This window comes from Cervus elaphus, chromosome 20 (genome assembly GCF_910594005.1).
Source record: "Cervus elaphus chromosome 20, mCerEla1.1, whole genome shotgun sequence".
Lineage (NCBI taxonomy): Eukaryota > Metazoa > Chordata > Mammalia > Artiodactyla > Cervidae > Cervus > Cervus elaphus.
The window spans coordinates 75,054,166-75,078,503 of NC_057834.1; positions in this window are offsets into that span (position 1 = coordinate 75,054,166).

Sequence of the window (24,338 nt, forward strand, 5' to 3'; positions counted from 1 at the left end):
AGGTTGAGGCTGCTGGGCTGTGGTGTTTTAAGGTAGAGTTTTTCATGTAACCTTAAGTTTTAAAGTTAATTGTTTTTAGGCTGAGGATTCTCACTCTCTTGTGATCTTGAGGCTTTAACCCTTTTTAAAATTTCTTTTTGCTTTGCATTTCTCTTTTACACTGCACCCGAGTTTGTTGATAAAGGGCTCAAGGCTGCCTCTCTCTGGTAGAAGTTCATAGTATGCCAAACAGGAACCAGAGTTGGGTTCAGGGAGAGGGAGTTGTAGAAAAGACTTTCTGATCCTGATTTCTTTGTTTGAGTTGTCCTCTCTGCAGAACTTCATGCTCAGATAATCGCTTGTAATCCATTATTTATTTGTTACATCTTATGTAATCTTTGAGAGGGAAGAATTTAGGTAAATATTTGGTATGGATATTTTGTAAATAACTGCTGATTTAGAAATTTTTAAATACTAAAGCCTCAAGAGCAGTTAAGTTTTTAAGTTAAGAGCAAAGGAACATCAGAAACACTCTGGCTGACTAACCTCATTCTCCTTGACAGAAATGGCCAAGGTCACATGCCCTTTGCTAAACAGTTACTGGCAAGGGGAAGCCATCCTTATGATTGACTTTTCCCTTTTTTCCTGAGTGATACAGGTTGCGGAGTCAGCCACAGACCCTAGGGAGAAAATGTAATCATTTCCCAAGTGATGTCTGTTCACTGTGGAAGTTTTATTTCTTAGAAAACATAGAGCTGAATAGTTTTGCCACACCTGGCCTAAACTTGATGAACAAATCCCATTGATCCTTTAGGGATAGTATCTGAAACATTTACCTCTGTAGTTCTAAAGAAAATGTATAACTTGATAGAGATTTGACTTAGAAGTTTTAAATACTGTATACTTTGGGGTGAGTTGATCTTTTATACTAGACATCTGTCTTAGAGCTTTGTCCTAATTACTTTTAGTAAATAAAGTATTTTGGCCTAAGCTTTGACTTGATAACAGCTTGATCATAAATACAACTATGATGACTCCAGTTATATCTATGTTGGCTGCTGCCACTTCTTAATATAAGAAAGGTCTTTTTATGTGTGTGAAATGTACATACTAATCCTTATAACAGGTCCTTCATATTGATGCCAATACTGTGTAGGAGGACAAAATCATATTTATACTAAGAAATACTCCAAATGAATTATGGATTGAGTAGAATCCATAGAAAAAATAATAAGAGGTTTGATGAGGCTGAACAGGTCAGAGAGTCTAATTGCTGAAAGTGAAAATCAGAGAGTAAAACTAGCATTAGGGAGTGTAAGGAAGGAGACTTTGTTTAGAGCAGTTTCAAACTCAATCCAGTGGATATGCTTGAAGAGCCAACAAGAAAAAAAACACAAACTTTGCTTCCTTACAAACTGAGGGAAAGGGAGGTATTCTGGGGCGGGATTGTTAAAACTGATGCAAGAAGAAAGAGAACTAAAGTTTCAAGAGTAACTCTGTTTCTCCACATTTCCACTAATTTTCACATAATTCTCTGATTCTGTAACACTATTAGAAACAGATGACAAATATAACTTCAGTTAATGTTTACTTTTACTGAATAAATACAGTTTTCCCCTGACCATAAAAAAGAACAATACTGTGAAGACAGAGGACCTTTCTCCATAGCCTAAATAAAAGAAAATGGATGGTATTTCCCACTGTGGTCAGTTGATGATGGTGAAATGACGATGATGACAATGTCAAAGGCATATTTGAAGTTAGTGGTTGGTAGGGGAAGGAAGTTGGGAGTAGTGAAAAAAGTACAAATCAAGTATTGTAACTTGATTTTTAGACCTGAGTGTTTCCCTACTTTAGCAAACACAAGACCCTGAATTCATATTGTTTTTAGTCACTATATGATCTCTTGTCCTGCCTCTAAAATTTTGTAGTTAAAACAGAAAGTATCCATGCTGACACTAATAAAATAGCCTGAACAGTATCAAGAATATGAAAAATAGCTTATAGAGTGTAGTGTCCTTTTAATTAACTTTATGCTGAACTGTAGTAGGTTTATGTAGTGATTTTTTCCCCTGGAACCTCTGTACCTCAGAAAGGTTTGCAGAGTTCATTTTGGCAAAGATAAAAGGCAGAACTGATAATGTATCATATCGCCACATGGAGGCTAGCAATTAGACATAAAGCCAGACAAAAATCACAAGGAGAGCCATAAATAAAAGAGAATCTTAATGTGATTTAAATACCGTGACTGAGTTGCATTCAGTGTCAGCCTGGTCACCAAGTCCAGTGTGACATCATCTTCTATAGAGATGTAGTCTAGCAAAAGACTTCTGCATCCACCATCTGGCCCCTGACTCAGCTAGCACGTTTCACTGAATGACACGTAATCCAGTGGGATGCACCAAATTTACTTAAACATGAGCACATCCTCTTCTCATAACAAAGGCTGGACATGACCCTCATTTTGTATTCTGTAAACAATGTTGTGGAAATTATTAAAACAAGTCTTCTGGGTAGGCCTATAAACATACACTGATTTTGCTTACTTTGTCAAAGCCACAATTTCATGAAATATAAATTTCAGTTTAAATAGAGAGGCCAATTAGATGTGTCTTTAAAATTCATTCTCTATGGTAAGATATCAAGTGAAAAACAATCAGTTTGTGACTAGGTAATCTGATCTTCCAATACAATAGTTTGAGCAGAAAGTTCCAAAAATTAGAGTTTCTGTTCTCTGTCACCAGCTTCTAGAAAGTGTGCCAAATGAGTACCACTCAAGAAAAATTGCTCAAAATTTTTGACTTTTTAGTTTATATTTTCAACTTCAGTTTCAGGCATGTTCCAGAATAAAGGTAATCAGATCCAGTTTTTTCAGTCTCTGAGAGAGTTTACTGGGCTTCTTTTATTCTGTATTACTTTGGAAATATTTCACATTTCAGGAGAAACAGTATGATTTGCCTACAGAAAGTATTTTTCCTTTAAGTACATCTTTGGCATTCCTCAGACTGCTAAATTTTTTTTTTTTTTTTACTGACTGTTGGGAGGGAAGGAGACTATATCATAGCCTCTTCTATTATTTAAAAAGCACGCCAACTCTACGGATCCCTAGTTAACACTCAAGACTTTTTGATGGTCTGTGGTGTCCTCTCTGACAAAATAAATGCTAAAGCAAGAGCATTATGGAGAAATTGGAACTAAAAATAACTAAAAAGTAACCATTCTTTCCTCACAAAGTTATATAAAACTATAGAGTTGGCCAAAAAGTTCACTCAAATATTTCTGTAACATCTTTCGGAAAAACCCAAATGAACTTTTTGGCTACCCCAATACAACCCTTTGTTGGAATAATATGAGGAAACTTTACTTAGGAACTGAGATGCAACAAGAAATAAAATAGCATTATTTAGACACAGGAAATTCAAAGAAGAAGGAAAAGCATATCTTTATAAATGAGGGGCAAAAATTTTAAATGATGTGAGAAAGAAGAAACATTAATATTAATGCAAAGTTCATGTAAACTGTTAATTAGAAACTACAGTGGAAATAGGGCATGTGACTAATAAGGTAAGAAATAATGTAAAATCCTGGGAAAGCATACCTAAGCTAGACCTCTTCAGGGCTACAGCACTGATAATGTTTCATGTTTCAAGAATTGACCTGAAGGGCAGTGAGGTGTTGAAGGTGGCAGATAAGCCTCATAATGTTACATTTCAAAGGTCCATAGTCAGTTAGACTTCCTAGTCTGGTAAACACTGAACTTAGGCTAGGGGAAAAAATCCTTAATACATAAACTCATTTAAAAGAGCACCAGGCTGAGTAATAGCAATGTTAACATTTTTAAAGAATGAAACCTTTAAAGAATGAAACCAGTCTAATACTGGACTGTAAGCTTCTGTCTTGAATGTAAACCACATCTGAATATTAAGGGTCACTCTAGGGAAGATAGTGATGAGCTGACTGCTCTTTTTCTCCCCTGAGTTCCAAATAATAAGAGATGGGCATAAGCTTCAGCGTGAAGGATTTGGGCAGAGAATAAGAAAGAATATTGATCATTGAAGGTGGGGTACTGAAGGAATCTTATTCTGTGTAAGTCTCTTCAAAAGTTACTACTTGGCTTTAAAAAAAAAAAGTTATTACTATCTATTATCTATCCCCAAACACTTGTTTATGATGTAAGTAGCCCGGTGGAAAGAGATGTGATGAATTAATGCAAGAAGTAGGAAGTCTCCGAACTGGAGACTTTCTCAATGCAAATACCAAATAACAGAAGATAAAAGCATAAAAATACAAAGCCACACAAATGAGACATAGACTTCCCAGGTAGTCCTAGTGGTAAAGAACCCACTTGAGAATGCAGGAGATACAAGAAATGTGTTTTCGACCTCCAGGTCGGGAAGATCCCGTGGAAAAGAGAATGGCAACCCACTTCAGTATTCTTGCCTGGAGAATTTCATGGAAAGAAACCTGGCGGGCTACAGTCCATGAAGTCACAGAGTCAGACACGACTGGACACGACTGAGCAACTAACACTTTCATAGATCTACATAATAACAGCATTTAGCTAATTAAGCTCTCTGGAAACATTCTGCTTTTGGATAGCATAGGAGTTTGCATTTTTATCTTTGTCATTTAACACAATTTTGAACTGAGTCAGTCTCATTAGCAGCTATGATCTGTATACAGTTTGTGGAACAGCCTTCTAGAGACAGTTTTCAAACAAACATTTGGCATCAAGAGAATATTTTTAATCAAACTGTCAGTGTTGTTCATAGTACAGCCTTCGACTTCCAGAAGATTGTCTACCCTAGAGACGCTGAGAATCCTAGGGCAGTAGACCAATGCCAGGTGAATTACACTGAGGGCTTGTGTCCTGGGCAACTAGAATCCTGAGAACTAGATTGCCCTGACTGAGATTGAACTGTTTCTGCTGGTATGGATACAGGAAGATATCTGTGGTATTTTAGATTAGAATTTTGGAACTTCATCCAAACAACTCATTAAAAATCATATACCCCCTCTGCCTATAGAATCACAGATTCAACATAAGAATAATACGTTCAAAAAGTTTTAGCCCTGTGCAGTGGTGTGCTAGTTAAAATACCTGGTTTTCTTCACAAGGAGTGTGTGTGTTGCTAGGGAAGGCAGGAGTACACAGGTGTCTGATTTGTAGCATGTGCCAATTTCTATAATGTAAATGTCCCACCATAGCCAATTGCCAGCTACCACATTGACATCAGTGTCAGCAAAGTTGGGGAGAGATGTGCAGAATCGTTGCTCACTGCTCCATCAGACCTGTGATCCTGTGTCAAATGCATGCAGAGCACAGAAGTTCAGAAGCATCCGTTTGTGTCCTTAATGACAGCCATCATCGTCATTATCAAGTAGAACTTCTCCCTTCCACCTTGTGACAAATGCTCTAAAAGCAGACCTGGCATATGGCTTCTCCTCCATCTGAGAGCTGTGACTTGAGTCCTCAAGACTTTAATATTTAACAGATTTCCTCACAATGCTCTTTGTAGTAATATTACCCAGTTCCTTCTATGTTCTGGCTTTTATAATCAGAAAATGTTTAACAAGTCAACAGAACTAATGCTTAGGAGCAGTAAGCACAACCTTCAGATCAGAAAAATAGTTTTGAGGCATGTTTTATTTTGGATTTTACTGTTTTGGATGTTAAAAAGACTGATAACACACTGAGAAACACTGCTTACCATTTGATAGAAAAACTGACTGGAAACAAACATTTGACAGCAGTTCCACAGTGTCTCCATTTGCTTATTTTTGAAACAGTAGAACTATATTATTAAAATATCAGTTCATGGCCCACCTCCTATCTTAATCCCAGACCTGTGCATATATTTGTAACCCCAGGATACATGTATCTCTTATCTTCAATCTCTCTGTAAAAGATTTCTTGTAAAGCAAGAGGGCATTCGCTTCCCCAAGTGCCAAAATGCCCAAATGGCTTGGGTTCCTACCCATAAAATATATTCACACTTACTTATAAATTCTGCTCTGTGTATTTAAAAAGCAGAAACCATCTGGCAACTTGCCAAAAACTTCCCCTGAATATTAGGGGAGAAAGCAGATGAATTCTTAGGACACAGTCATTCCAATCATGATATGGTTAATATTCCTTCTAAATTAGTGATAATGTTCATAATAACACATTGCCACTTACAATGAATGAACTTTTTGCGTGTACGTACCTCCCGCTACATAATGCTGAATAACATTAGTAACACAAAATGTCATTTTCCAGTCTCAGGGCCTCTGTCAGTGATTAACATGGGTGTGTTCAGTAAGTAGGTGAGAGGTGCTTTCTGTGGTGCGGCATTATGGAGTCTGTCAAGATGAATTAAGATTATTATTGTTTGACTCAAGGTGGCCAAGCATTTGGAAATGCTCACACATATTTAGACTATATGAAATTCTTAGTTCCTCTCGTTTATCACTGGGAGAGAATTTAAGTTTAAATAAGTCATTACCGTGGTCCTAATAAGACTTCTTAGGTTTGGTTTGTTGGTTGTTTTTCATTTTTGGCTGGTTGTTTTTTTAGTGTATATGATAACTCAATCCCAGTTGATCAACACATCCCTAAGTCAACAAGTTTTATATACTACATGTCTAAGGTCATACTCCGGGTTTATTTCTTCACTGAATTTTTCCCCAACAGTAACAGTTAATGACAGTATGATGCAGTCATCTTAATTGCTATGAGTTAGCACAGCTCTCCTCCATTGCTGTGGGTTAATAATGAATTAGATTCGTTGACTGACTCTGATATAGCTGACATCACATGTCACTGACAGTGTGACATTGTAGAAAAGGGTAGGAAAAGGAGAGGGAAGAAGCTAAAGAAAAGCAAACTTCAGTCAACACATTAAGACATTCTAATGCAATATTTCGGTCTGTGCCCAAGGAAAATGGGCCAAATGAAAAAACATACAGAGCACCTCCTGATCATTAGATATTTTTTCTCCTCTGATATTAAAAAAAATCAACGGTAGAAGTGAGTCATGAATTACATTATTTTGAAGCTTCACAGTAAAGCTTTCTGTAAATCTTACAGTCAGACTTCCTTCTCAGTCCACTCGGTGGTACTCGAAAATAGCTAAGGTACCTTTGACATCTAGAGTTGTAAGTGCCACATGAATGAAAAGTTACTGAGGAAACCATATTACTCCTTAATCATCTTATTGGGGCTGGTGATGGAGCTCCCTGACTCAAGTGACACTGTTAACAATGAACTTTGAAACATGATGAAGCAGTGACTCTCCTCGGTGACAAGGGATATACTGACAACCTAGGTGTTCCTCTGGTATATCTGTACCCTCCAGATCTTCAGAGGATGTTGTTAGGAAGTGAAAAGCTCTTTAAAGGAATAAGATGTACCCAGAAATCTGCTCAGTGTCATGGTCTCACAGCCCAAAATATCCTCACTAGAGTTTTTCCAAGAAAAATCCTTTCCCTGATTTCTGGGGTGCATGGTCATGCTTGGGCCTCTGCCGGGATGTGTAGGTGTAGATACATGATTTTCAAACAGGTGTTTAGTTGCTAAGTCGTATCTGTCTCCATCACGACCCCATGGACTGTAGCCCACCAGGCGCTCTCTGGCTAAATGCGCCTGCATTTAGCCACCAGGGTAGCCCAGTCTCTAGGGAGAGCCAAGTCTGGAGCCCCTGTGGTGAATTTCTCTCTTCTGTGCTACAAACAGATGCCAGAGCGAATGGCATGGTTTGTATACAGAGCCACCAGGTGGCAGTGTGTAGAGAATGAAAGCGTTTCTCTGCAGGATGGATGCTAGTTTAAGTCGTCCTAGTTTCTTAAGGACTTTCTTAAACATCTCAGCCCAGTGATCAAGAAGGAAAAGGAAAAATAGCTGCTTACTTTCAGTGGTGGAAATTACCTTTGTAAGCTTGTAGTGCTGTGGTTTGATGACATTTCTGAAACTACCAGAAACCCATTTATAATTAAATTACATGGGGTAAGGAAGGGGAAGAGACAGAGAGATCCTAATAAAAATTAAATACTAAATTGGGGTGAACCAGAAGGAAGCATCAGAAGGTAGAAATATGGAAGAAAATTGTTTCTACCAAATACTAAATGTAACCCATTTATCTAAGAAGAGAAGATCACTTCTTATTCATGGTGTAATCAGGTGGAGCCATACAAAATTATGCTACTCAGGATCTGTGACCTGCAAAAATGATCATGGTGTGTGGTTCAGCTTAAAACGAAAAACTATTGGAAACAGGGTAAATTTGTAAAATATGTCAAAAACACACTAAAATATTCCATGACTTACTAGTAGTAGGATGCTAGAAAAACAATAATCCAAAATAAATTTTTTAAAAACACTACAGCAACTCTATGGCTGATTCATATCAATGTATGACAAAACCCACTGAAATGTTGTGAAGTAATTAGCCTCCAACTAATTAAAAAAAAAAACAAAAACAAAAAACACTACAGTCAGTTCCTTAATTAAAAAAAATTCTAATCCAAAATGCTAAGCCCAGGGATGATTTAAGAAAACTACAAGTTTGCGAGGACTTTTTTTTTTTCTGAGAGAGAGAGAAAGCAAGTCTAGTTAGGCAAGTATTTTCTACTAACACCAAAGAAATATAACACCAAGCAGTGTTTTTCATTTTTAAGAACATGGAGGAAGCTAGCTAGAATAGATCAAGAATGGTCACATGCTGGTGAGTACTAGTCTTTTTGCACTGATGGTGCAAAACCTCCTTAGCTGTGGACTTTCCCACCCACAATGTGGCCTTGACGTGTGATCCCATCCACAGGTCCTCTGCCACCTGGCAGTTCCATGGATGTCTGCAAGCACCAAGGGTTGGGCTTGGCTGTGCCAGCCTTGCCCTGGTCCGTCCCTGGGTACAAGTGGCATGTGGACTCCTGTCATTTTTCATCCATGATTTCTGGGTCATTTAGACTAGCTTTTGTGTTTGCTAACAGATCATAAAAGACCACAGAAAATAATGAAGAGTATTTTTTAGTTGTAAACATAGGAAAGTAGGCTTACCATTTTAAAGGAATATTGAATAGAAGTACATAATTTTTCTCTATAAAATTTAAGGATAATCTGATGATAAAGGGAGAGGCAAAATGGTATCTTGATGGCATTTTTATGGGGTAAAAAGGAAAAAACTATATTTTTCAAAAATATGAGAAAATACTATGAAAACACACTAATTCCTTAGAACAATTCTGTTAAAGATATGTATTTATAAAGTACTTGGCAGTTTACATAACCTTCCTCATAGTGCTCCTATGACATGGAGTCATTCTCCTAATTTTATAGAGTAACAAATAGAGGTATATTCCTAGGGCTTTAATAACTTCTCCAGTGTTATAAACAGTATGCCAAACAAACAAGTTTCAAATCCAGGTTTTGCTGAAGTTTAGTATGTGATGGAAGGCAAAAAATCTGTGCTTTGGTAATCAAACACACCTCAGTACTGTTTCTTTTTGTTAACTTCATTTCTTATCTTCAGATTAACTACTTCAGTTTCATCATCTGAAAAGTGGTAATTAATGATAACTCCTCCTTTAGAAAGTCATTGTGAAGATTAAAAAGACTATGTAGGAGAGTGCCTAGATCATTGTAGGTACTCAAAAAATGGTAGCTACTTTCCTTGGCATCTCACTCATAGGAGTACAAAATTCTGCCAACTATTCCTTTGTAGAGCTTCCAAACTAATAAAGTGAATGAAGGAAGTCTAACATCACAAATCTGTTAATAACAACAGTATCAAAATATTTTAAAAACTATAGTATTTTTGGACCCAGAAAAAAAAATTGTATAATGCTGCAGTGTCCAATGGCCACCAGCCACATATGACAGTTGAAGCTTAAATTAGTTAAAATTAAATAAAATTTAAATCAGTTCTTCAGTCACACTAATAAAATATAATGTTAACCCTTCATTTCCAGGTAAAGAAATTGAGTTCTACTTAATATGTCCAGTTCAATATTCTTGTCTTCTCTTACCCTCAGTCACCACCAGTTTACTTTCTATTAACATCTTTGCTACAGTGTCTTCATTAATGGTAGAAACCATTAAATACCTGTGAGATATCTATCCCTTGTCTGGCAGTTGATAATAGGTATCAGCTGGAACCATTGCTAACCCTGTTGACCAAATACTTGCATAAGGCCTCACCCTATAACCTGTGATTTCTTAAAATATGGCTACATTTCAAGAGCAAGCATTCCAAAAGAGAAACAGGTAGATACTGTATCATTTTCTCTAACCTAGCCTCAGAAGTCGAAGCCACACATCAGCATTCTGTCTTACTCTGTTTAGAAGTGAGTCACTGAAGATGGCCCATATTCAAGGGGAGAGGATTTACACAGTGTCACAAGTTACTTCATTCCTACTGCTTGTAAAATATCTTCATCATTCCTTAGAACTCCCCAAAGCCTTTCATCGTCTTACAACGTCAGGATGAGGTTCAGGTTCGGGATTTTATCACCTAAGTCAGATGCGGAGGCAGACAAGACTCTGGATGTGGTTCCCTAAGTACAGCTCTGAAAACTTGTGAGCTGAAAAGTGATCTTTCCCATTCCCATCGACGTTACAATGATGGGACAGGATAACTATAGACCCTCCCATTCAAAAAGAGAAAACAGGAGGAACACAGACATTATTGTTCTTTTGTTGTTCAGCTGCTATGTCCGACTCTTTGCGACCCATGGACTGCAGCACTCCAGGCTTCTCTGTCCTTCACTATCTTCCAGAGTTCGCTCAAACTCATGTCCTTTGAGTCTATGATGCCATCCAACCTTCTCATCCTCTGTCGCCCCCTTCTCTTGCTCTCAATCTTTCCCAGCATGAGGGTCTTTTCCAGTGAGTTGGCTCTTCACATCTGGTTGGCAAAGTTTTGGAGCTTCAGCATCAGTCCTTCGAATGAATATTCAAGGTTGATTTCCTTTAGGATTGACTGGTTTGATCTCCCTGCTTGTCCAACGGACTCTCAGGAGTCTTCTCCAGCACCACAGTTTGAAAGCATTAATTCTTCAGTACTCACCCCTCTTTATGGTCCAACTCTCAGATCCATACATGACTGCTGGAAGAATCATAGCTTTGACTATATGCACCTTTGTCAGCAAAGTGATGTCTCTGCTTTTTAATATGTTGTCTAGGTTTGTCATAGCTTTATTTCCAGGGAGCAAACATTTTTATTTCATGGCTGCAGTCATGGTCCATGGTGATTTTCGAGCCCAAGAAAATAAAATCTGCCATCTTTTTCCCCATTTACTTGCCACGAAGTGATGGGACCAGATGCCGTGATCTTAGTTTTTGAATGTTGAGCTTTAGGCCAGCTTTTTAACCTCTCCTCTTTCCCCCTCATCAAGAGGCTCTTTAGTTCCTCTTCACTTTCTGCCATTAGAAAGGTGGTATCTGCATATCTGAGGTGGTTGATATTTCTCCAGCAATCTTGATTCCAGCCTGTGATACATCCAGCCCAGCATTTCACATGGTATACTCTGCATATAAGTAAAATAAGCAGGGTTACAATGTAGTCTTGATGAACTCCTTTCCCAATTTGGAACCGATCCATTGTTCTATGTCTGGTTCTGACTGTTGCTTCTTGACCTGCATACAGGTTTCTTAGGAGACAAGTAAGGTGGTCTGGTATTCCTGTCTCTTTAAGAATTTTCCATAGTTTGAAGTGATCCACATAGTCAAAGGTGTTAGCATAGTTGATGAAGCAGAAGTAGATGTTTTTCTGGAATTCCCTTGCTTTTTATATAATCCAACAGATGTTGGCAGTTTGATCTTTGGTTCTAAATCCAGCTTGTACATCTGGAATTTTTCCGTTTATGTACTGAGGAAGCCTAGTTTGAAGGATTTTGAGAATTACCTTTTAGCATGTGAAATGAGCGCAATTGTGTGATAGTTTGAACATTCTTTGGCATTACCTTTCTTTGGGATTAGAATGAAAACTGACCTTTTCCAGTCCTGTGGCCACTGCTGAGTTTTCCAAATTTGCTGGCATATTGAGTGCAGCACTTTAACAGCATCATCTTTTAGGATTTGAAATCATTCAGCTGGAATTCCATCACCTTCACTAGCTTTGTTCATAGTAATACTTCCCAAGGTCCACTTAACTTCACACTCCAGGATATCTGGCTCTTACCTGAGTCAATAAGACCTTTTTTTGTATAGTTATGTGTATTCTTGCCACCTCTTCTTAATCTCTTCTGCTTCTGTTAGGTACTTACCGTCTTTATCCTTTATTGTGCTCATCTTTGCCTGAAATGTTCTCATGATATCTCCAATTTTCTTGAAGAGATCCTTCCCATTCTATTGTTTTCTTCTATTTCTTTGCAGTGTTCACTTAAGAAGGCTTTCTTATCTCTCCTTGGTATTCTCTAGAACTATGCATTCAGTTGGGTGTGTGTTTCCCTTCCTCCTTTGCCTTTTACCTCTCCTCTTTTCTCAGCTATTTGTCAGGCCTCCTCAGACAACCATTTTATCTTCTTGCATTTCTTTCTTTGGGATTTGGTCACTGCATCCTGTACAGTGTTAGAAACCTCCTTCCATAGTTCTTTAGGCACTGCATTTACCAGATCTAGTCCCTTGAATCTGTTGATCACCCCCAGTGTATAATCATAAGGGATTAAATTTGGGTCATACCTGAATGGTCTGGTGATTTTCCCTACTTCTTAACAATTTAAGTCTGAATTTTGCAATAAGGAGTCCATGATCTAAGCCACAGTCAGCATCAGGCCTTGTTTTTGCTGACTATATAGAACTTCTCCGTTTTTGACTGCTAAGAATATAGTCAGTCTGATTTTGGTATTGACCATCTGGTGATATCCATGTGTAGAGGCATCTAGTGTTGTTGGAAAAGGATGTTTGCTTTGACAAAGTTTGTTCTCTTGATAAAACACTGTTAGCTTTTGCCCTACTTCATTCTGTACTCCATGGCCTAACTTGCCTGTTACTCCAGGTATCTCTTAACTTCCTACTTTTGAATTCCAGTCCTCTATGATGAAAAAGACATCCTTTTTTGGTGTTCTAGAAAGTCTTGCAGGTTTTCATAGAACCATTCAGCTGCTTTGGCATTAGTGGTTGGGGCATAGGCTTGGGTTACTGTAATGTTGAACGGTTTGCCTTGGAAACAAACCGAGATTATTCTGCCATTATTGAGATTTCCCCCATGTACTGTGTTTTGGATTCTTTTGTTGACTGGGAGGGTTTCTCCAGTTCTTCTAAGGGATTCTTGCCCACAATAATAGATATAATGGACATCTGAATTTAATTTGCCCATTCCAGTCCATTTTAGTTCACTGATTCCTAAAATGTCGATGTTCACTCTTGCCATCTCCTGCTTGACCATGTCCAGTTTCCCTTGATTCATGGACCTGACATTCCAGGTTCCTATGCAATATTAGCCTTTACAGCATCAGACTTTACTTTGGCCACTAGACACATCCACAACTGAGCATTGTTTCTGCTCTGGCCCAGACTCTTCATTCTTTCTGGAGCTATTTCTCTGCTCTTCCCCAGTAGTATATTGGACATCTGCTGATCTGGGGGGCTCATCGTCTGGTGTCATATCTTTTGCCTTTTCATACTGTTCATGGGGTTCTCAAGGCAAGAATACTGAAGTGGTTTGCCATTCTCTTCTCCAGTGTATCACATTTTGTCAGAATCCATCATGACCCATCCATCTTGGATGGCCCTGCACGGCATGGCTCATAGCTTCATTGAGTTACACAAGGCTGTGATCCATGTGATCATTTTGGTTAGCTTTCTGTGATTGCAGCCTCCAACCATTGCTTGGTAGCCATTCTGAAATCCAGCAGGGCACGTGTTGTTCTTTCTTGATAAGAGCTTAGGCATACTACATGGGAAAGATTCTACACAGTTCTTGAGCTTGTCCCACTGGGCTTTTTATGTGTGTGTATCTTCTTGAACTTAAGAGTAATCCTTCCTTGCACATAAGAAGTGATTAATGATGCAACTTCGTAGATTTCCTACCCCACTTCCTGCTCTTAGTAGTTCAGGGGTCCACACGTTTTCTTTCAAATTGTAAGGAGTCAATCCATTATACAAAAGCACCACTCACAAATCTTGTCACAAGAAGCTATTTTCTACCCTGGACTTCTTAAAAGTCTCCCATGGAACAATGACTATAAGATCCTTTAAAGACCTATTTTTTAACAGAGAGGGTCTGTGATTATGGTACACTCTTACTTGAAAGGTTTTTGTTGTCTGTTTGAAACATCATTTAAGCCTTTCTGTGGTTTTATCAAAAGTCTTATAGTCATATGCTGAGCTGCATTTCTATATCATATTTTCCTGACAGCACCCCAGGTTTAAATTCTGCCAAGAAGTCACTTCTTAATTTTAGCAATATTTGCATCTGGAAATTCTGAAAATGATAAGCAGATTTATTTTTTAGCAACAAGCCCATGTTATTGTATTCAGTTCAGTTCAGTCACTCAGTCATGTCCGACTCTTTGCGACCCCATGAACTGCAGCACGCCAGGCCTCCCTGTCCATCACCAACTCCTGAAGCCTACCCAAACTCATGTCCATCGAGTCGGTGAGGCCATCCAACCATCTCATCCTCTGTTGTCCCCTTCTCCTCCTGCCCCCAATCCCTTCCAGCATCAGGGTCTTTTCCAGTGAGTCAGCTCTTCACATCAGGTGACCAAAGTACTGGAGTTTCAGCTTCAACATCAGTCCTTCCAGTGAACACCCAGGACTGATCTCCTTTAGGATGGAATGGTTGGATCTCCTTGTAGTCCAAGGAACTCTCAAGAGTCTTCTCCAACACCACAGTTCAAAAGCATCAATTCTTCAGCATTCAGCTTTCTTCATAGTCCAGCTCTCACATCCATACATGACTACTGGAAAAACCATAGCCCTGACTAGACGGACCTTTGTTGACAAAGTAATGTCTCTGCTTTTTAATATGCTGTCTAGGCTGGTCATAACTTTCCTTCCAAGGAGTAAGCGTCTTTTAATTTCATGGCTGCAGTCACCATCTGCAGTGAATTTGGAGCCCCAAAAAACAAAGTCTGCCACTGTTTCCACTGTTTCCCCATCTATTTCCCATGAAGTGATGGGACCAGATGCCATGATCTTAGTTTTCTGAATGTTGAGCTTTAAGCCAACTTTTTCACTCTCCTTTTTCACTTTTGTCAAGAGGCTCTTTATTTCTTATCTTTCTGCCATAAGGGTGGTGTCATCTGCATATCTGAGGTGATTGATATTTCTCCCAGCAATCTTGATTCCAGCTTGTGCTTCATCCAGTCCAGCATTTCTCATGATGTACTCTGCATAGAAGTTAAATAAGCAGGGTGACAATATACAGCCTTTCCCAATTTGGAACCAGTCTGTTGTTCCATGTCCAGTTCTAACTGTTGCTTCCTGACCTGCATACAGATTTCTTAAGAGGCAGGTCAGGTGGTCTGGTATTCCCATCTCTTTCAGAATTTTCCACAGTTTATTGTGATCCACATAGTCAAAGGCTTTGGTATAGTCAATAAAGCAGAAATAGATGTTTTTCCGGAACTCTCTTGCTTTTTCAATGATCCAGCAGATGTTGGCAATTTGACCTCTGGTTCCTCTGCCTTTTCTAAAACCAGCTTGAACATCTGAAAGTTCTCGGTTCACGTATTGCTGAAGACTGGCTTGGAGAATTTTGAGCATTACTTAACTAGCGTGTGAGATGAGTGCAATTGTGCGGTAGTTTGAGCATTCTTTGGCATTGCCTTTCTTTGGTATTGGGATGAAAACTGACCTTTTCCAGTCCTTTGGCCACTGCTGAGCTTTCCAAATTTGCTGACATATTGAGTGCAGCACTTTGACAGCATCATCTTTTAGGATTTGAAGTAGCTCAACTGGGATTCCATCACATCCACTAGCTTTGTTCGTAGTGATGCTTCCTAAGGCCCACTTGACTTCACATTCCAGGATGTCTGGCTCTAGGTGAGTGATCACAGCATCATGATTAACTGGGTCGTGAAGATCTGTTTTGTACAGTTCTTCTGTGTATTCTTGCCACCTCTTCTTAATATCTTCTGCTTCTTTTAGGTCCATACCATTTTGTCCTTTATTGAGCCCATCTTTGTTACTGTATAGTTAAGATCATTCTTTAGCTTTTTCCTCTCTTCTTGTATTTTACTGGAAGCAGCCAAAAGAACCCAAGCAGCAACTTGAACACTTTACCTTGAAATCTTCTTAGCTAGGACATCCAGTTTATTATGTGTGTTTCCTAGTTTCTGTGTTACTGAGAGGAAATTTTTAGCACTATACAGCAAATATCCCCTTTTCTTTAGTTTCCAGTAACATTTTTCACTTTGTTTTAGTTCCTCACTACAGCATCCTTGAGGGTCATCAGGTTTCCACTAGGACTATCTTTGAAGCCATTTTGTCTTTTATTAGCACTCCCACCCGAAGCCACTATCAAAATTTAGGTTTTTGGTTATAGCAGCACACCTCTTTTAGGTGCCTGGGTGGATCCCAAATATCTATAGTTGTATTAGCTACTAAAAGATTTAATGGTTTAAAACAAGAACGCTGATTATATATCTCAATGGCAACAACCTGATTAAAATGGGCAAAGAATATGAATAGATATTTCTCTAAAGAAGACATACAAATGGCCAAAAGGTACATGAAAAGGTGCTTACCATACTTATCATCAGGAAAATGCAAATAAAAACCACAATGAGATATCTGTCACCTCACACCTGATAGGATGGCTGTTATCAACAGGTGTTGGTAAGGATGTAAAGAAAAGGGATCCTTGTACACTGTTGGTTAGAATGTAAATAGGTACAGCCATTAAAGAAAGCAATATCAGTTCATTTCAGTTCAGTCGCTCAGTCATGTCCGACTCTTTGTGACCCCATGGACTGCAGCACGCCAGGCTTTACTGTCCATTACCAACTCCTGAGCTTGCTCAAACTCATGTCCATCAAGTTGGTGATGCCACTGGAAAACAATATAGAGGTTCCTTTAAAAATTAACAGTATATCAAAAGGAAATAAAATCAGTGTCATAAAGAGATACCTGCACTTCCATCTTGATCACAGCATTATTCACAATAGCCAAGATATTGAAACAAAACATGAGTGTTCCTTGATGGGTGAATGGATAAAGAAGTTGTGATATGTAAATGTTATTGTGATACAAAAATGTTACCATTTGCAACAGCATGGATGAAAGGAGAACATTATACTAACTGAAATAAGTCAGACACAGAAAGAAAAATGCCACATGATATCACTATGTGTAGAACTTAAAAAAGTTTAATTCATGGAAGTGGAGTGAAGAACAATGGTAGAGGTGGGGGAAATGGGGAGATGTTGGCCAAAGATTACAAAGTTGCAGTGATGTAGGGTGAATGAGTCTGGAGAGCTAATGTACCATATGATGACTATAGTTATTACTGTATTGAATACTGTAAATTTGCCACAAAAGTTGATTTCAGGTGCTCTGACCACAAAAAAAAAGTAACTATATGAAGAGATGGACATGTTAATTAGCTTGACTGTAGTAATCATTTCATTATGTATATGTATTTCAAAACACCAAATTGTACACCTTAAACATATATCATTTTTATTAAATAAATACATAATAAAGCATTGTTTTTAGCCTTGAAATTCACTTTGAGCAGGGCTCAGTCAGGGAACACTCCCCTCTTCTCCAGGTAGTGTTAGCTGGGGCTCCTCAATGGCAAATCTACTGAAGTCTCCATTCACTCACGTTCTGGTGGTTAATACTGGCTGGCAGCTTGGGCTTTGGCTGGGGTTGCCTTGAACACCATCATGTAGTCTTTCCATATATTCTGGACATTCTTCCAAAATGTTGGCTATCACCATTTATCACTCAGTCCAAGAATTTGTGTCTCAAGAAGGAGCCTGGTGGAAAATGCATCACCGTATCTCCCCATTCTTCAGCTCAGCAGTAGCCTTGAAAACAACAGCCCATATTCCAGGTAATTCAAGAAGAAAAACAGACTGCATTCACAAAGAACTGTCATTATTTGAACTGTCTGGTGACTTAATGGAATAACAGATAGAAGCTTCTAACTTGACTCAGAACTTGAGCAGTGCTAGATCTGCTACACAGTTGATGTTTGTTGAAATATTTATAGGCAACGGTTTTAGTTGATTCAGACAATGGTGGTAACAGTTGAGACGAACAATGTATTAATGAAAAAGCTTGGAAGAAGAGGCTGGGGAATGCCATGTCCAGAAGGGTTTTTTAAAGCTCTTGACATACTTCTGGAAATCTAGAGGGCCACACATGCATAGGGCTGTGTACATGCTCAGGAAGACCCAAGAACACCCTAGGCTATCACCTCCGGCTGATCTGGGCACTGCACAAGCAGAAAGTGAAGGCTAAGGCAGAGTTGTAAACTGCTTGATTGAGTGCTGAAGTTATCCTCAACACACAGAGCCTCTCAGCAAAGACCAATACTTTGTGGTTGCAGGCATTTAAGGAAATCTGAGTGCAATTATCATCTGATCACTAAACCAACCAAGCAGAACATCAGTGGCATCACACAACAGAGAGTACAGCTTTTTACTAGATTAGTTCAGACAAGTCACTAAGCAAATAATAACAGACCCTAAGGAAAGAGAGAGAATCTGATTACCAGACTTGCCACATTATAATATTCAACACTGCCAGTTTTCAAAAAAGCAAATGATGAGGCATGTTAGGAAATAAAAAAGTATAACTAACTGCCCAGGAAGAACAGTAATCAATAGAAAGTGTCCAGAAGACGCCCAGATATTGAACTTTCTCAACAGAAACTTCAAATCAGCTTTTTAAAATGTGTTCAAAGGAAACTAAAGAACTAAAGAAAAGTGTGAAAATGATGTCTCACAAATGAAGGGCATTATTAGAAATTATAAAAAAAGTAATTCTGCAGTTGAAAGGTGCAATAACAAAATTTTGGTGGAATGGCTCAACAACATTCAGCTAGAAGAATGAATCAGATTCAATAGAAATCAGTGATAGGAAGAAACCTAAGAGTTTACAAATATGTGAAAATTAACATACTTCTAAGCTGCTCTGGTGGCACAGTGGCAAAGAATTCACATGCCAACACAGGAGACACAAGAGACATGGATTCAATCCCTAGGTTGGGAAGATAACCTGGAGTAGGAAATGGCAACCCACTCTAGTATTCTTGTCTGAAAAATTCAATGGACAGAGGACCCTGATGAGCTACAGTCCATGGGTTTGCAAAGACTCAGACACGACTTTAACTGAGCACACACACACAAAGAACCAATGGGTCAAAGACAAAAATCACGGGGAAATTATAAAATACCTTGAGATATACAGAAATGAAACCACAAAATACAAATGTCATGGAATGCAACAAAAGCATAGGTAGTAAAAAGTAAAGTATAGCTATACATGTCTACATTAAACAATGAAGAAGGATCTCGAATCAATAACCTAACCTTCTGTCTTAAGGAACTAGAAAAACAAAACCCAAAGTAGGCATACAGAAGGAAATAATGGAAATTTGAGGGAGAATTAATGAAATAAATAATAGACATACAGTAGGTAAAATCAGCATAACTAAAAGTTGTTTCTTCAAAGGAAACCAACAAAATTGACAAAACTCCAGATAAGTCAAGAAAAACAAGACATATTACTAAAGTCAAAATGAAAAAGAAAGCATTACTACATACCTTACAGAAATAAAGAGGATATAGGGGAATACTATGGGCATGCCAACAAATTAGGTAACTAGATGAAATGGATAAGTTCCTAGCAACCAAAACTGATTCTGGAAGAAATAGAAATCCTGAATAGAACTGTAAAAAGTAAAGAGTCTGTAATCAAAAATTGCAACAAAGAAAAGCCCAAGACTAGATGGCCTCTCTGTTGGATTCTTCTACATGTCTACAGAAGAATTTGCATCTATTTTAAAACTCTTCCAAAAAAAGAAAAAGAGGAAATACTTCATAACACGTTCTATGAGGCCAGAAGTATCCCAATAGCAAGGCCAAATACATGATAAGAAAAAATTAAAAAACAAATTTCTTACAGATGTGAAAATCCTCAACAAAATACTTCCTAACCTCATCCAGCAGCATATAAAAGGATTATACATCATGACTAAGTGGCATTTCTGCTAGGAATGGAAAGTTGATTCAAAATATGAAAATTATATATTGCACAATATTAATAGAATAAAGGGAAGAACACATGTTCATCTTAATGGATGCAGAAAGAGCATTTGGCAAAATCCTTCTACATAAGGTAAATAGGTGTAAGATGTGATATCGAGAGCATACAGTGCAGAGAGAAAAGAAAGGCAAAAGTGTAGGGGTTTGGCATGCAATTGAAGTTATCAGCTTAAAATAGACTATTTTATGTAAACCCCATGGTAACCACAAAGAAAATACCTATAGAAGTTAAAAAGGAATCAAAGCCTATGAAATGCAAAACACACAAAATGAAATACAAAAGAACACAGCAAGAGAAAAAATGATAAAATAATTACAAGACAACAGATGTCAAAAAGTAAGTCCTTTCCTATCTATAATTACTTTAAATGTAAATGGGTTAAACTCCCCAATCAAAAGAAATAGAGTGGCTGAATGGATTTTTAAAAAAACTAGATCCAACCATACGTCGTTTACAAGAAATTTACTTTGAATTTGAGGGCACAAATAAGTGAAAGTGAAGAGATGGAAAAAGGCATTCCATGCAAGTGGTAACCAAACGGAAGCATAAGTGACTGTGCTTATATCAGAATAAGACTTTTAAGTCAAAATCTGTCTCTAGAGACAAAGAATGTCATTATATAATGATAAAAGGGTCAATTCAAATGAAGATACAACAATTGTAAGTATATCAGGGCACCCAAATAAATATAATGTTGACAGATATAAATGGAGAAATTGAGAGCAATACAATAGTTGTAAGTACCTTCAGTACCCCACTGTCTATAATGGATAGAACATCCAGACAAAATCAATTAAAAAACAGAGAAACTGAACAATACTGTAGAAAAAATTAACGGGATGTATATACATAACTTTTCTGACAATGGTAGAAGAATATATGTTTTTCTCAAGTACACATGGAACATTCTCCTAGATAGATGACCCAAAAAGATCACAAAAAAGTTTTAACAAACTTAATCATACCAAGTATCATTTCCAAGCACAATGGAATAAAACTACAAGAAAATTCAGAAGTACATGGAAACTAAACAGTACATTCTTGAAGAACCTATGGTGAGATGCAGTCAAAAGGGAATTTTTTAAAATGTCTATAATAAACAAAAATGAAAACATACCGAAACTTACAAAGTGCAGAAAAGCAGCACTTAGATGTTTATAGCAATGAACACTTACATTAAATAAGAAAAATCTCGACCCAAGTCTACACCTCCAAGAACTTGAAAAAGAAGAACAAATTAAGCCCAACGTTAGCAGAAAATAAGAAAGAAAATAAGTATTACAGCAGAAATTTTTTAAAAAGAATAGGAAAAAAATCAACAAAACTAAGAATTACTTTTTGAAAAGGTAAAACTGACAAACCCTTAGGTAGACTAAGAGAAAAGACTACTCAAAATCAGAAATGAAAGAGACATTATAATGGATGTCTCAAAAATCAAGAGATTGTTATGAGCCATCATATGTTAATAAATTGGGTAACCTAGGGGAAATGGATAAATTCCTAGAAACATAAACCTATCAAGACTGAACCAATAACAAATATGAAGATTGAATCAGTCATCAAACAAAACCACAGGTGAATTTTGCCAGCATTCAAAGAATTAATAACCGATCCTTCCTAAACTCTTCCAAAAATTAGAGAAGAGGAAACACTACCAAACTCATTTTATGAAGCCACCATCACAGTGATACCAAAGCCAGACAAAAATGTCACAAGAAAATTATACGCCAATATCCCTGATGAATATAGATGCGAAAATCTTTGACAAAATACTAGAAAACAGTATTCAACATCACATTAGAAGGATTATACACCATGATCAAGTAGGATTTATCCCTGGAATATAAGGATGTTTCCACTTAGTGAAAATCAATGCTGCTGCTGCTGCTGCTAAGTCACTTCAGTCATGTCCGACTCTGTGCGACCCATAGACGGCAGCCCACCAGGCTCCCTGGGATTCTCCAGGCAAGAACACTGGAGTGGGTTGCCATTTCCCTCTCCAATGTGTGAAAGTGAAGTTGCTCAGTCCTGTCCAACTCTTAGCGGCTCCATGGACTGCAGCCTACCAGGCTCCTCTGTCCATGGGATTTTCCAGGCAAGAGTACTGGAGTGGGGTGCCATTGCCTTCTCTGAGTGAAAATCAATAAATGTGATAAAACACATTAATAGAATAAAAGGTGAAAACCACACTATCATCTCAATAGATTCAGAAGAAGCAAGAAGAAAAAAGCCAGAGGTATCACAGTGCTTGATATAAAAATATATTATGAAACTACAGTAATCAAAACAGTGTTGGCATAAAAACAGACATGTAAGCCAACAGAAAAGGATAAAGGGCCCAAAAATAAGTGCACACATTTATGGTCAAATAATCTGCAACAAATGTGCCTAGTATACACAATGCAGAAATGATAGTCTCTTTAGTAAGTGGTGTGGAGAATAATGAATATCAACATGCAGAAGAATGAAATTGGACATCTCACATCAAATACAAAAATCAATTCAAAATGGGTTAAATACTTTAAGACCTGAAATTATGAAACTATTAGAAGAGGACATAGGCAAAAATGCTTCTTGACATTGATCTTGGCTACAAAATACCAACAGTACTGGCAACAGAAACAAAAATAGACAAGTGAGATTGCATCAAACTAGAAAGCTGCTGTGGAGCAAAGGAAACAACAGAGTGAAAAAGCAACCTATGGAATAGAAAATATTTGCAACCCATGTATCTGACAAGGGGTTAATATCCAAAATATATACGGAAATTATACATCTCAATGGCAAATGAACAGCAATTTTTTTTAAGTAGGCAAAGGGCCCAAATAGACATTTCTCAAAAGAAGACATACAAATATACCAATGGCCAAAAGTACATGAAAATGTACTCATCATCACTAATCATCAGGAAATGCATACCTGTTAGAATGGGCTATTACCAAAAGACAAGAGATAACAAATATTAAGAAGGCTGTGAGGAGAAGGGAAGGAACCCTTGTGTACTGTTGGTACAAATGTAAGTTGGTACAGCCATTATGGAAAATAGTTCTATTTTAATTTTTAAAAATTAAAAATGGAACTACTGTATGATCCAGCAATCCCTCTTCTAGGTATATGGCCAATGAAGATGAAATTGCTATCATAAAAGAGATACCTGTTACTGTCTTGTTTATTGCAGCTTTATTCACTGTATCTAAGATATGGAAACATAAATGTCTTTGAGATGAATGCATAAAGAAAATGTCACACACACCACAGTAATATTATTCAGCCTTTAAAAAGGAGGAAATCCTTCCATTTGCAGCAGCAAGGATGAAGGTGGAGGGCATTATGCTATGTGAAATAAGCCAGGCAGGGAAAGAAATATAGCATGATCTCACTCGTGTGGAATCTTCTAAAACTGTCAAACTCATAGAAGAGATTAGAATCATAGTTACCAGAGGATAGAACAGTAGTGCAGGTGGGGGAAATGGGAAATATTGGTCAAAGGGTGACAAATTTCAGTTCTGCAAGATGAATGAGTTCTAGAGTTCTAATGTACAGCATGGTGACTATAGTTACTCCAGTTAGCAATACTGTGTTGTATACTTGAAATTTGCCAAGAGGGTAAATCTTGTGCTTTCGTTCCCCACACTCACACACAAATGGCAAACATATGAGGTAATGGATACATTAATTAGCTTGATTGTGGTATCATTTTACAAATATATACATTTCCGTTGTGCTGACTGTACCTCAATAAAGGTGAAAAAATACATAACATTCTTTCATGAGTGAACACTCAACAAACAAGAAATATAAGGGAACTTCCTCAATGTGATAAAGGGCATCTATGAAAAATCCACAGATAACATCATACTTATTGGAAAAAGAGTGAAAGCTTTGCCCCTAACATCAGGAACAAGATAGGTATGTCTGCTCTCACTTCTATTTAACCTTGTACTGGAGGTTCTAGACCGGTCAGTTAGTAAAGAAAAAGGCACTCAGATTGGAAAAAAAGAGGTAAAATGGTCTCTTGTGACATGAATTTATATATATAGAAAATCCTGAAACTCTTGACAGGGTGCCAAGGCCATTCAATGGGGAAAGAATAGTCTTCTCAACAAATGGTAATGATACAAACAGCTGTCTTCATACTGGGCCACTACCACACACC